This window comes from Asparagus officinalis, chromosome 3 (assembly GCF_001876935.1).
Source record: "Asparagus officinalis chromosome 3, Aspof.V1, whole genome shotgun sequence".
Classification (NCBI taxonomy): domain Eukaryota; kingdom Viridiplantae; phylum Streptophyta; class Magnoliopsida; order Asparagales; family Asparagaceae; genus Asparagus; species Asparagus officinalis.
The window spans coordinates 105,005,198-105,014,986 of NC_033796.1; the positions used below are offsets into that span (position 1 = coordinate 105,005,198).

Genomic DNA, 9,789 nt, shown 5'->3' on the forward strand with positions numbered 1-9,789 from the left:
GTTGAGTCAAGGGATGATGATGTTCTTGTCCATAGAAATGATGAAGAGGATGGCCAAGAAGCTGTTGAATTTGATGCTGAGGTGTCTACAGATGGTGACGTTCTTGTTAATGGGAACAATGGTGATGAAGAGTATGGTATGAATAATGAAGGAAATCCCTCAGTCTAAGGCATTTGGTTGGTCAACTGTAAAATTCAAAATTTTTCTCTGTTGATTAATTACTTTTTGTTGAAATACCTTTTCGATTTATACCATCCACTGGCAATGATCTAGCTAAATTTGAGACTGGTAGTCCATCCTAAATTCTCAAAAGGGTTAATTGCGAATAGACCCCTGAAGCTCTATTTGTGCGAATATCCCCCTGTAGTATTGGCCCAAGTGCGAGTACATTACCTTAGTGAACTTTTTTGACACTTTTAATTTTAAAAGTATAATTTAAAAAAGTTGGGGTTGTATCCTCACCAATAGACCGCCGCCTCAAAACCTTTTTAACGATTCTAAGAGTCAAAAAATTTACTCAGGGGGTCTATTCGCAATTGGGTGATACTACAAGAAGTCTATATGCAGTTAACCCTTCTCAAAATGTTGGAGACTCCTCCAGAAATGATATAGACCTGAAAACTTTGTGTCACCGATATATGGAGTATATCACTTAAAGTGCACTTTTTGACTCTTAATTTTTATCTTGTTTTGTATTTGTTTGTTCTATATCATTGTCTTGTATGATAAAAAAAAAGGTGAATTGGCATAAATATATTAAAATAACATGTCCTAAACCTGGACGTAGATTGATAAGTTGCAGCTTATTAGCCTTTTTTGGTAATGAAACAATGAGTCATTTAATTTGTTTAAGTGCTATTCTGCTTTTTTTAGTTTTCTTTCTTTCTTTGTTTTTATGTGTATGTATCTCTGTTTGACTAAAAGCATATATTTATGAGGATGGCATGTGTTCCTTGTAATCAAATGAATATTCTTGCAAGCATGAGCTAGCTGTATGTAAATGTTTGTGGTTTTTTATGATATTATGTGCCTATAACCTATCTTTGTAGAATAACAGCTGTTTTCTTATCTTGCAGTGCTTACTCCCCGACATTAGGGACCTTATGTGTTCGATATCAGTGTTAGAGGCCGATGTTCTTCTACAGGTGATACCATTTCACCTTTACGATTCAACATGTTAATTTTATTTGTTAAGCTACTAGCCTCTGGTTTGCATTATTCACATTGTTCATTACATATTTGTAATCATTTTCTCGTGGCAGCATTGATTTTCAGTCAACAAGTAAAATATTCTATACATCTTTGGCTTCAATATGAAACCTCTTATTTATGATTCATGTATAGCAATATTATTATTATAGTTATTATGGATTTATTCATTTACTTATCTTACTATAAGGATGAAGTCAAGTCTCAATGCAATTAAAAAAAAGAAGGGACAGCTATGTACTCTGAAAGAAGAAAATATACCTTTCAATGTGATAATAATCCATATCCCGCTAAAATCGGATACAATGCATGCGGATGTATAAGCTAATATACATGTGGATACAAAGCGGGATATAAGATAGCTAGATAATATTGAAAAAAGTATAGTTCATATGATACAAGAGAGTTCATTAATATGTTTGTTATATCTGAAAAGCTAAGATTAGATATCTTGATCATTAAAATTAACTTCAATCCATTAATTTAAGGTTTTACGGAATAGTATGGCCAATATATATTCGGATGTTTCGGATACGGATTTGGACTGCATAACTATATCCGTAACCATATTCTATCAGGTATAGATTTTAGTAACCATATTCGTATTCGTTCCTCAGATACGGATAGTTTTCTGCGCCCCTATTTGCAAGCCTTTTATTTTCTTATGCCAAGTCCTTGGAGTTCGAAACATAAACTGTTGTCATAGACATAAGTGGTCAGGGATTTTCTTTTATATTTATTTCAAGGTCTCAAAGTAAAGCACCTGAATTGTTGTATAGCATTTGGTCTAAATATCGAATAGAAACACAACTGAGAACTGAATCAGTGGTAAAGTAATGGGAATAGGGATGGGAGGTCACAAATTTAGAGCAGTCTGTGAACTTTGGATATAGATAATATTTATAGATTTATAAAATAAGGCATAGATATAAAAGTTATTAGCACAATTGATAATTGGCATTGAAATTTCATGGGTGTGAATCTTGTGATAGATGTTAGGTTAATGAATTAAGTACAGAAACCTAACGATAAGGTCTACAAGATAATAAAGTTAGGTCTACAAGATAATAAAGGTAAGTCTACAGCAGCATAAGTTCACATTATTGAAATTTTATAGCAGCATTCTTTGTTATCTTGCTTCATCAAAATTTAGTCAAAACTTCATGAACCAGGAGAAGTATTTGATATAAATTTTTGGAGGAGAGAAAAACCTGTGTCCTGTCTATATGTAAACAATCATCACTCATTTGTTCTGAAATATCTCACCAAAATCTAATCTAAAGTTCAATATGTCTTGGAAAGGAGCTTGTCAAGGTATTGTAAATTTTCTGGCCTATTTGAAGTTAGTTTAAATTAGTTTTACACAACAGATAGTAACAGTCAATTACTTCCACTTCAGAGACACTTATGTAGCCAGTGCCACTAAAAAGAGGATCTAATACAGATACCGAGATTTCAAAACTTGTTTTAAATGGATATAAGTTCTCTTTCTTCATATTCTTCCTCCTTTTGGTTGCTATAGAGATCTGATTAGTTGGAGTGACAAGCTAACTCGTGCATTATTTTGTTACTTACTGGATTATGACAGTTTGTTTGCTCGTTTTTAATGCTAAGCAGGTTTTACTAAATGAGTATACACTACGAGGTGATTTTCTACAGAATCTTCTGATCGGGATAAAATATATTTATTGATATTGTGTAGCCATCACAATTTGCTTCTTTGTGTACCATTCAATTGCTGAAGAAAGTGTACTATTGAAAGACTAGAGAAATAGAGAGGTAATAGATAGTATCACTGCGTTCTTTTTCTTCGCTGCATTTTGTTCTCCTTTGCTTCCTACACAAGTATAATTTTCAAGAGAAAAATATGTGTAATTTGAGTGCCTATAACAATGCAATTCCCGTTTTTGAGCAGGTAGATCTGATTCCTTTAACCCTTGTATCATGCCAGTGGCGTATATCCTTCCTTCACTTTTGATACTATGAAGTTCGTTCACCAAATTGTTATCTGAAGGATGTTTAGTGAGTGAATCGTGTATAATGTCTTGTGCTTCAATGTTTCTTGAGTGTAAATTGATTTATAGTGGCTCTTTGTTTCCATGTGCTGTGCCATCTTCTATCTTCTTACATGTACGGTTAATTACAGATTTTGGGGGGTACTTTATCCATTGTAAGTTGTCATTTGTCATTTTGAATATTAGGGTCCGTTTGGCAGCTCTCTACCTCTAAATCAGTTTGCGTCCGGTCTAGATCCGGATGGGGCGGGGGAAGGACCAAAACCAAATTCAATATAAAACCAAACAGCTGTTTTTAAGTTACGTGCTATAGAGCCCGCCAGGATGGCTGGGCTGGTTTGGTTTTGCTTCTCGCTCAATGGAACCAAATTCACATTCGAATGTTCTGTTGTCATATATATATATATATATATATATATATATATAAAATATATATATATAATATATATAGATTAATGGTATTCTTGTCATAGGAGGAGATTTCCTCCATTGACAGGCTGCCTAATGTGAGCAGCAATCCCCACCATGCCCTCATAAAGTAGGAGAGAGAGTGTGAGTTGGTGGGGATGTTGATGTTTACTTTATGAGGATGTGGGGATTGCGCCCATAGGCGACGAATGAGGTACAAAAAAAAAGAGGAAATTCCCTCTATGACATCAAGGATACCCATTAATCTTATACTATATATATATATATAATATATATATATATATATATAATATATATATATATATATATATATATATATATAGTATATATATATTGTTTTGATGCTGAGGATACACAGTCAATCGCACAGTTGTTCCCTCGGGCGAACACAGAGCTGGGTTTTCGTTGCTGATGACGAAGATGGATAGCGATGAGAGATGGGGGATACGAACTCCTTCCTTCAACTTTATGACTGATTCTTGAATTAAGGTATCTGGTTCTGCTACACATACAAGGAGAATAAGCCCGTAGGAGGGCAAGGACTGGTTTCCACGTTGTACCTCCGACGGTTAAGTAAGTTAATAAGTTTGAGCGAAGCTTAAGGGAAAGTCTTTTTACCATTGAGGTCTCTCTAAGGAGTATTTTGGCTTAGGTTTTTTTCCCTCCTCCCTCTGACGAAGAAGTTCCCTTCTTATAATGTGCCTTCCTGTTGACCCGTGTCTTGACCATGCACAGGAAGATGATGACAGGATGCTAGCTGGATGTAGAGTCATCCTCCTTTTTCTAGATGTCTATAGGCGACTGGAGGGGAAGTCATTTCACGCACAGAGAGGACAATTCTCGTTGTTGATATTCGGGAAGAGACTTATCAGCGAAGTATGGACAGGCTGGCCGCTGAGTCATGGCGATTGTCAGAACTGTGGTCTTGATGGAACCAGACAATGTTGCAGTGTTGGTTAGAGTGCTGATGGTTATCCTGAAGGAAGCTCAATTCGATCCTATCTTCTTTGCAGAGAGGTGTCAGCTTTTGAGATGTCATGGTAGTCCGTCGACTATACAATCGGGTGAACTTCTGGTTGAATAAACGGCCGGAAGGTTTGTCGAGTGGATTTTTGAGAAGTCATCTTTGTTATGAGATAGCTGACTAGTTCCATGTTATGTGCCAACATGGATGCCTTGTTGCTTAACCGAATCCTCAAAGTCATCCTGAGCCGGCCCTTGGCCATTAGTCTGGTTAGGGCCACGCTTTTATCTCGGAGGGTATCATTTTGTTGGTACCGGTGCTTTGAACAATGAATTATCGTAACAGTTGGCCCTTTTCACCGGGGCCCGATTTTTAGTCGGGTTCGAGTGAAATAAAAATAGGCTGCTCAGAGCGACATAAGCCGGTTTGAGGTGGGGGTGGGGGGGGGGGGGAGGGTTCGATCATGCCTGAATGACGTTAGCACAGTCTTTTCCGTCATGATTTTGCGTTTCTTGAGGGATACATTCATCAAAAATTTGAACGCGCACTTTTTAGAGTAAAAGGCGTCATAGACAGAGCGGAAGGTGTTTCATTGTGTCAGGTTGGTGTGGTTGGCGTGCAGGAGTGGCGGTCATATTTCGATGGCGAACCCGTTTCAGACATCGGAGCGGATCCTTCTTGGTTATTGTCGAGACTGTGCCCTTTCGAATTCTCCTGCGTGTCCCCCTTTGCTAGCTTATAAATATCCTCCAAGGGGCGAGGATTCCCTTACAGACCTTTTGCTTCCAAATCCATTGATCTCCATAAAAATGGGAAATTCTTCATGGCCTCTATAACTTCTGCTACCGGCTGTCTTGAAGAGAAGCTTGCAGTTCTTAGGCGTTTGCGTACAAGGGTCCGTAGGGATCAATTAGGATGGATGTGTAAGAGGTTTGATATTCCTCGGGCATTAACACTGGAAGAGCCCAAGTTGACTGAACCGGTGTTTAATCATGGTGAGGGCCGAGTGCCCTTGTATTTGGCACATCTGGAGCATGGCCTGCGGTTGCCCCTTCATCCTTTTGTTAGGGAAGTACACGTAGCTCTGGGGGTTTTCCCTTCGCAGTTCTACCCAAATGCAGTGGGAGCTCTGCTGGCCTTTGTGGTTGTCCGCTACTGTGTCGGGGTTCGACCCGGCATGAAGGTGCTTGGTCATTTGTTTAGTGTGGGGTTGGCTGAAAAGGATCCACACTACTTTTATCACTTCAGTGACGATTTCCGGCTTACTTTGGATTTTCCCTAGTGGGAAGAGGGCTGAAGAGAGCACTTTGTGTGGGTTTATGGCGGTGACGATGTTTTTGCTTGCTCGATCTGGCCAGAGGCGAATATGGATGTCTTGTGGTCGGTTGCTCTTACTGGCCTGGAGATGGAGGCGCTGGAGAAGATCCGATCCTATATCGGACCTTTGGACGTGGAGGATCTAGTGGAGGATATGTCCATGATTTTATCCTCCACTGACTTCGTGGCAAGAGCGAGCCCTCCTGTTTCTTTGCAAATGGAAGTCTGCAACAAGGGGGACGGGGCGAAGAGAGGAGGCTCTGTTGGTGGGACTTGAAAAAGGCTAAGGGGACCCTTGATGTGGAGGAGGCTTTTGGATCAATGCCATGCGTGGTCAAGGTCGCTCCCTCTATTGGTAAGACGAGGGATGAGAGAAGGAGCCTGGTCGACCCGGCGAATGCTGGGGTCCCAAAGGAATCCTCTCTGAGACTTGAATCGTCTCGTTGGTGCGGTCAGCGAGGTGGATGGCGTTGGTGGGATTTCTTCTGGTCCTGGGGATGATACTGGCGAGAGGGGTCTGAATGAAATGCCAAGTAATGACCTTCATCAAGCCCTTCGAGTCTGTTTAGCCTAGGGATCTTCGCTAGAGCATGCTTTATTCCATCGACTCGAGCATATATTGGCCGAGGAGAGATCGACCAGGGAAGAGGTAAAGAATTGGGTTGCTGCCTTGGAGGTCGAGTTGGCCGAGACAGAGAGATTGCTGGGGCTCTACCAGACCATATGTTCCAGACAGTCTAGAACTATTCTGGGTCTGGAACAAGAGGTGGGCGTTCTGAAGTCGACTGGTGACCCCCTCGGTGATTCTTCTTCGGCAGCAGCCAGGAGGCGACCAAGCCCTTTCCCTGGACCGGGTCAGGGGCATTAAAGACGTCCCCATTTCTGTGTCCCTCACCATTCCTCCCTCTTTCTCTCTCTTTTTTTTTGTAGAAGAACTATTAAAGAAATGTTGTAATAGAACAACTTTTTTGAATGAAAGTCCGACTTTTGCTTTTATTCCTAAGTATTTGGTTGAGGTCCTGTGACTTGAGTAAGTTAATCGTTTGGTGTTGACCTGTATGTAGGAGACTACAATTAGTTTACTTCCAATGCCTAGTGTTGGTTGAGCAATTCGATCGACAGGGATTCTTATTTGCTTAAGTTTGTGTCGATGAACTGTTAGGCGTGTTTTAAAGGGATCTTACCTTTAATCCCACGCGAGTGGTCACAGGGGCCTTTTTGGCCGATTGGGGTGGAGCGACAACCTGTGGGTTGGGTGCCTAGGTCTTATGTAGGCGCCTAGGTAAATTCCCCCTATGGCGAGAGGCGACGGTGGGAGTCGTCCATGGGGTTTTTGCCTTGGGTTTACTCCTGAAAAGGTACCAAAGGCTTTTTTCGACTAAGGAGTCGAATGCTTAGAATCCTTGAGGATTGACTAGGTCTTCGGGCCCTTGCGGGCTAAAAGACAACCCGTAGGTAGGGTGCCTATGTCTTACGTAGGCGCCTAGGTCTTCAAATTTCCCCCATGGCGAGAGGCGACAGTGGGAGTCGTCCATGGGGTTTTTACCTTAGGTTTATTTCTGAAAAGGTACCAAGGGCTTTTTCCGACTAAGGAGTCAAACGCCTACAATCCTTGAGGATTGACTAGGTCTTCAGGTCCTTGCGGGCTAAAAGACAACCCGTAGGTTGGGTGCCTAGATCTTACGTAGGCGCCTAGGTCTTCAAATTTACCCCATGACGAGAGGTGACGGTGGGAGTCGTCCATGGGGTTTTTGCCTTGGGTTTACTCGTAAAAAGGTACAAGGGTTTTTTCCAACTAAGGAGTCGAATGCCTCTGTTTTGATTTCCTCGTCCATTATGGTGGAAAATTTCACTGATATTTGAGATTTATACATCTCAGACTGTTGGTATTTGATGTTTGATGACTTTGGACTTCTCGGGCTCTCCTGCGTTCGTACCGGAGGTAGCTGTTGGCAGAGAGCGAAGCTTGCTGATGTAGAGTGTCTTGCTGTTTTTCGCTTTCTTCATTACTTCTTGTCGTGTGGTATGGCGAGTTGGATTGGACGTTGTTGTATATCCGGAGTTGGACGTTTGTTGTTTTTGAGAGTAGGCGACTTGGAATTTAAGTGACGACGGGTCGTCAGCACATTTGCCATTTCATCAGCCTGGGTCTTTTTGAACTTGAGTCCTTATTGAAGTCTCGCAGGCTGACAACGGAGGTGTCGATTTTTAACAGATCTTGCTTCGCAATCGTTGGTTGCCTTGAATGGCCAACCCCCCCCCACCGACTGAGCCTTTGGAGGTCAGTGCCGATCAAGGGGAGGCCAGACAACTTTTGTGATGGGGGTCAGGCTATTAATCTTCTTGAGAAGACCAACTGGTGACCCCGAGCTTTCCCCCGCCGGAGGTGATGGTACGGGGGGCCTGTCACAGATTTGATCACTGCTCCTAAGCTCGTTTGAGCTATTGCCAGTGGGAGCTTCAGTGATAGTGGATCTGATTCTAGGCTCATGTTTAGGATGAGGCCCATGTGTCGATCCTACTCCAGGCTCCTCTTTAGTTCGGGAGGCTGAAGTTATCTGTGGAGGCGGTCAGGAAGCGTCGTCGCTTTTTTAATCAAGGCATCCGCGTTTACCGCATGTCCGCTGTAGGAGGGTGTTCCGAGGGTGCTGTAGATAAGTGGGCCATCTTAGATGGTTCCCTTAGCAAATATCCCCCGGAAAGTCATTGTGGGCAGGGAGGAGCACAAATGGCTTGGTTCCTCGTAGCCATAGACTAACCCTCCTGAGCTCGAAGGATGCGATTCTTGACCTCATTTAGCTTGGATGGTGAAATTCCTTTAATGTTCTTCAGGGATGAACATAATCAGGCCCTTATTCAGGGTCAGACATGTATTCACAAAAAAGGAAGTAGGCCCCACGGTGGGCGCCAAATAGTTGATGCTGAGGATCACACAATCAATCGGAGCTGTCCTCGGGTGAACGTGGCTCGGGTTTTCGTGCTGATGACGAAGATGGATACGATGAGAGATGGGGCCAACTCCTCCTCCGACTTTATGACTGGTTCTTGAACTAAGGTATCTAGTTCTGTTACACAGACAAGGAGAATAAACCCGTAAGAGAGCGGGGACTGGTTCCCCCGTCGTACCTCCGACGGTCAAGTCAGTTGATGAGTTTGAGCGGAGCTTAGGGGAAAGTCTTTTTACCAATTGAGGTCTCTCTAAGGAGTATTTTGGTTTAAGTTTCTTCCCTCCTCCCTCTGGCGAAGAAGAAGTTCCCTTCTTATAGTGTGTCTTCCTGTTGACCCGTGTCTTGACCGTGCACATGAAGGTGATGACAGGATGCCAGCTGGATGCGGAGTCATCCTCCTTTTTCTAGATGTCAACAGGAGACTGGAGGGAAAGTCATTTCACGCACAGAGAGGAAAATTCTCGTTGTTGATATTCGAGAAGAGACTTATCGGCAAAGTATGGACAGGCTGGCTGTTGAGTCATGGCGATTGTCAGAACTGTGGTCTTGATATGACCAGACAATGTTGCAGTGTTGGTTAGAGTGCTGATGGTTATTTTGAAGGAAGCTCAATTCGATCCTATCTTTTTTGTAGAGAGGTGTCATCTTTTGAGTCGTCATGGTAGTTCGTCGACTGGATAGTCGGGTGAACTTCTAGTCGAATAAACAGTCGGAAGGTTTGTCGAGTGGATTTTTGAAGAGTCGTCATTGTTATGAGATAGCCGACTAGTTCCGTGTTATGTGCCAACATGGACGCCTTGTTGCTTAACCGAATCCTCAAAGTCGTCTTGATCCATCCCTTGGGCCATTAGTCTGGTTAGGGCCACGCCTTTATCTCGGAGGGTATCATTTTGTCGGTACTGGTGCT

At 42.4% G+C, this 9,789-nt stretch overlaps 1 long non-coding RNA gene across 1 annotated transcript; it reads left to right on the forward strand.

Moving 5' to 3' along the window:
- Positions 1 to 3,394, forward strand: LOC109835645. Its single transcript, XR_002245638.1, has 4 exons — positions 1 to 136; positions 1,077 to 1,145; positions 2,827 to 2,988; positions 3,125 to 3,394. It is a non-coding gene; the product is annotated as an uncharacterized LOC109835645 (long non-coding RNA).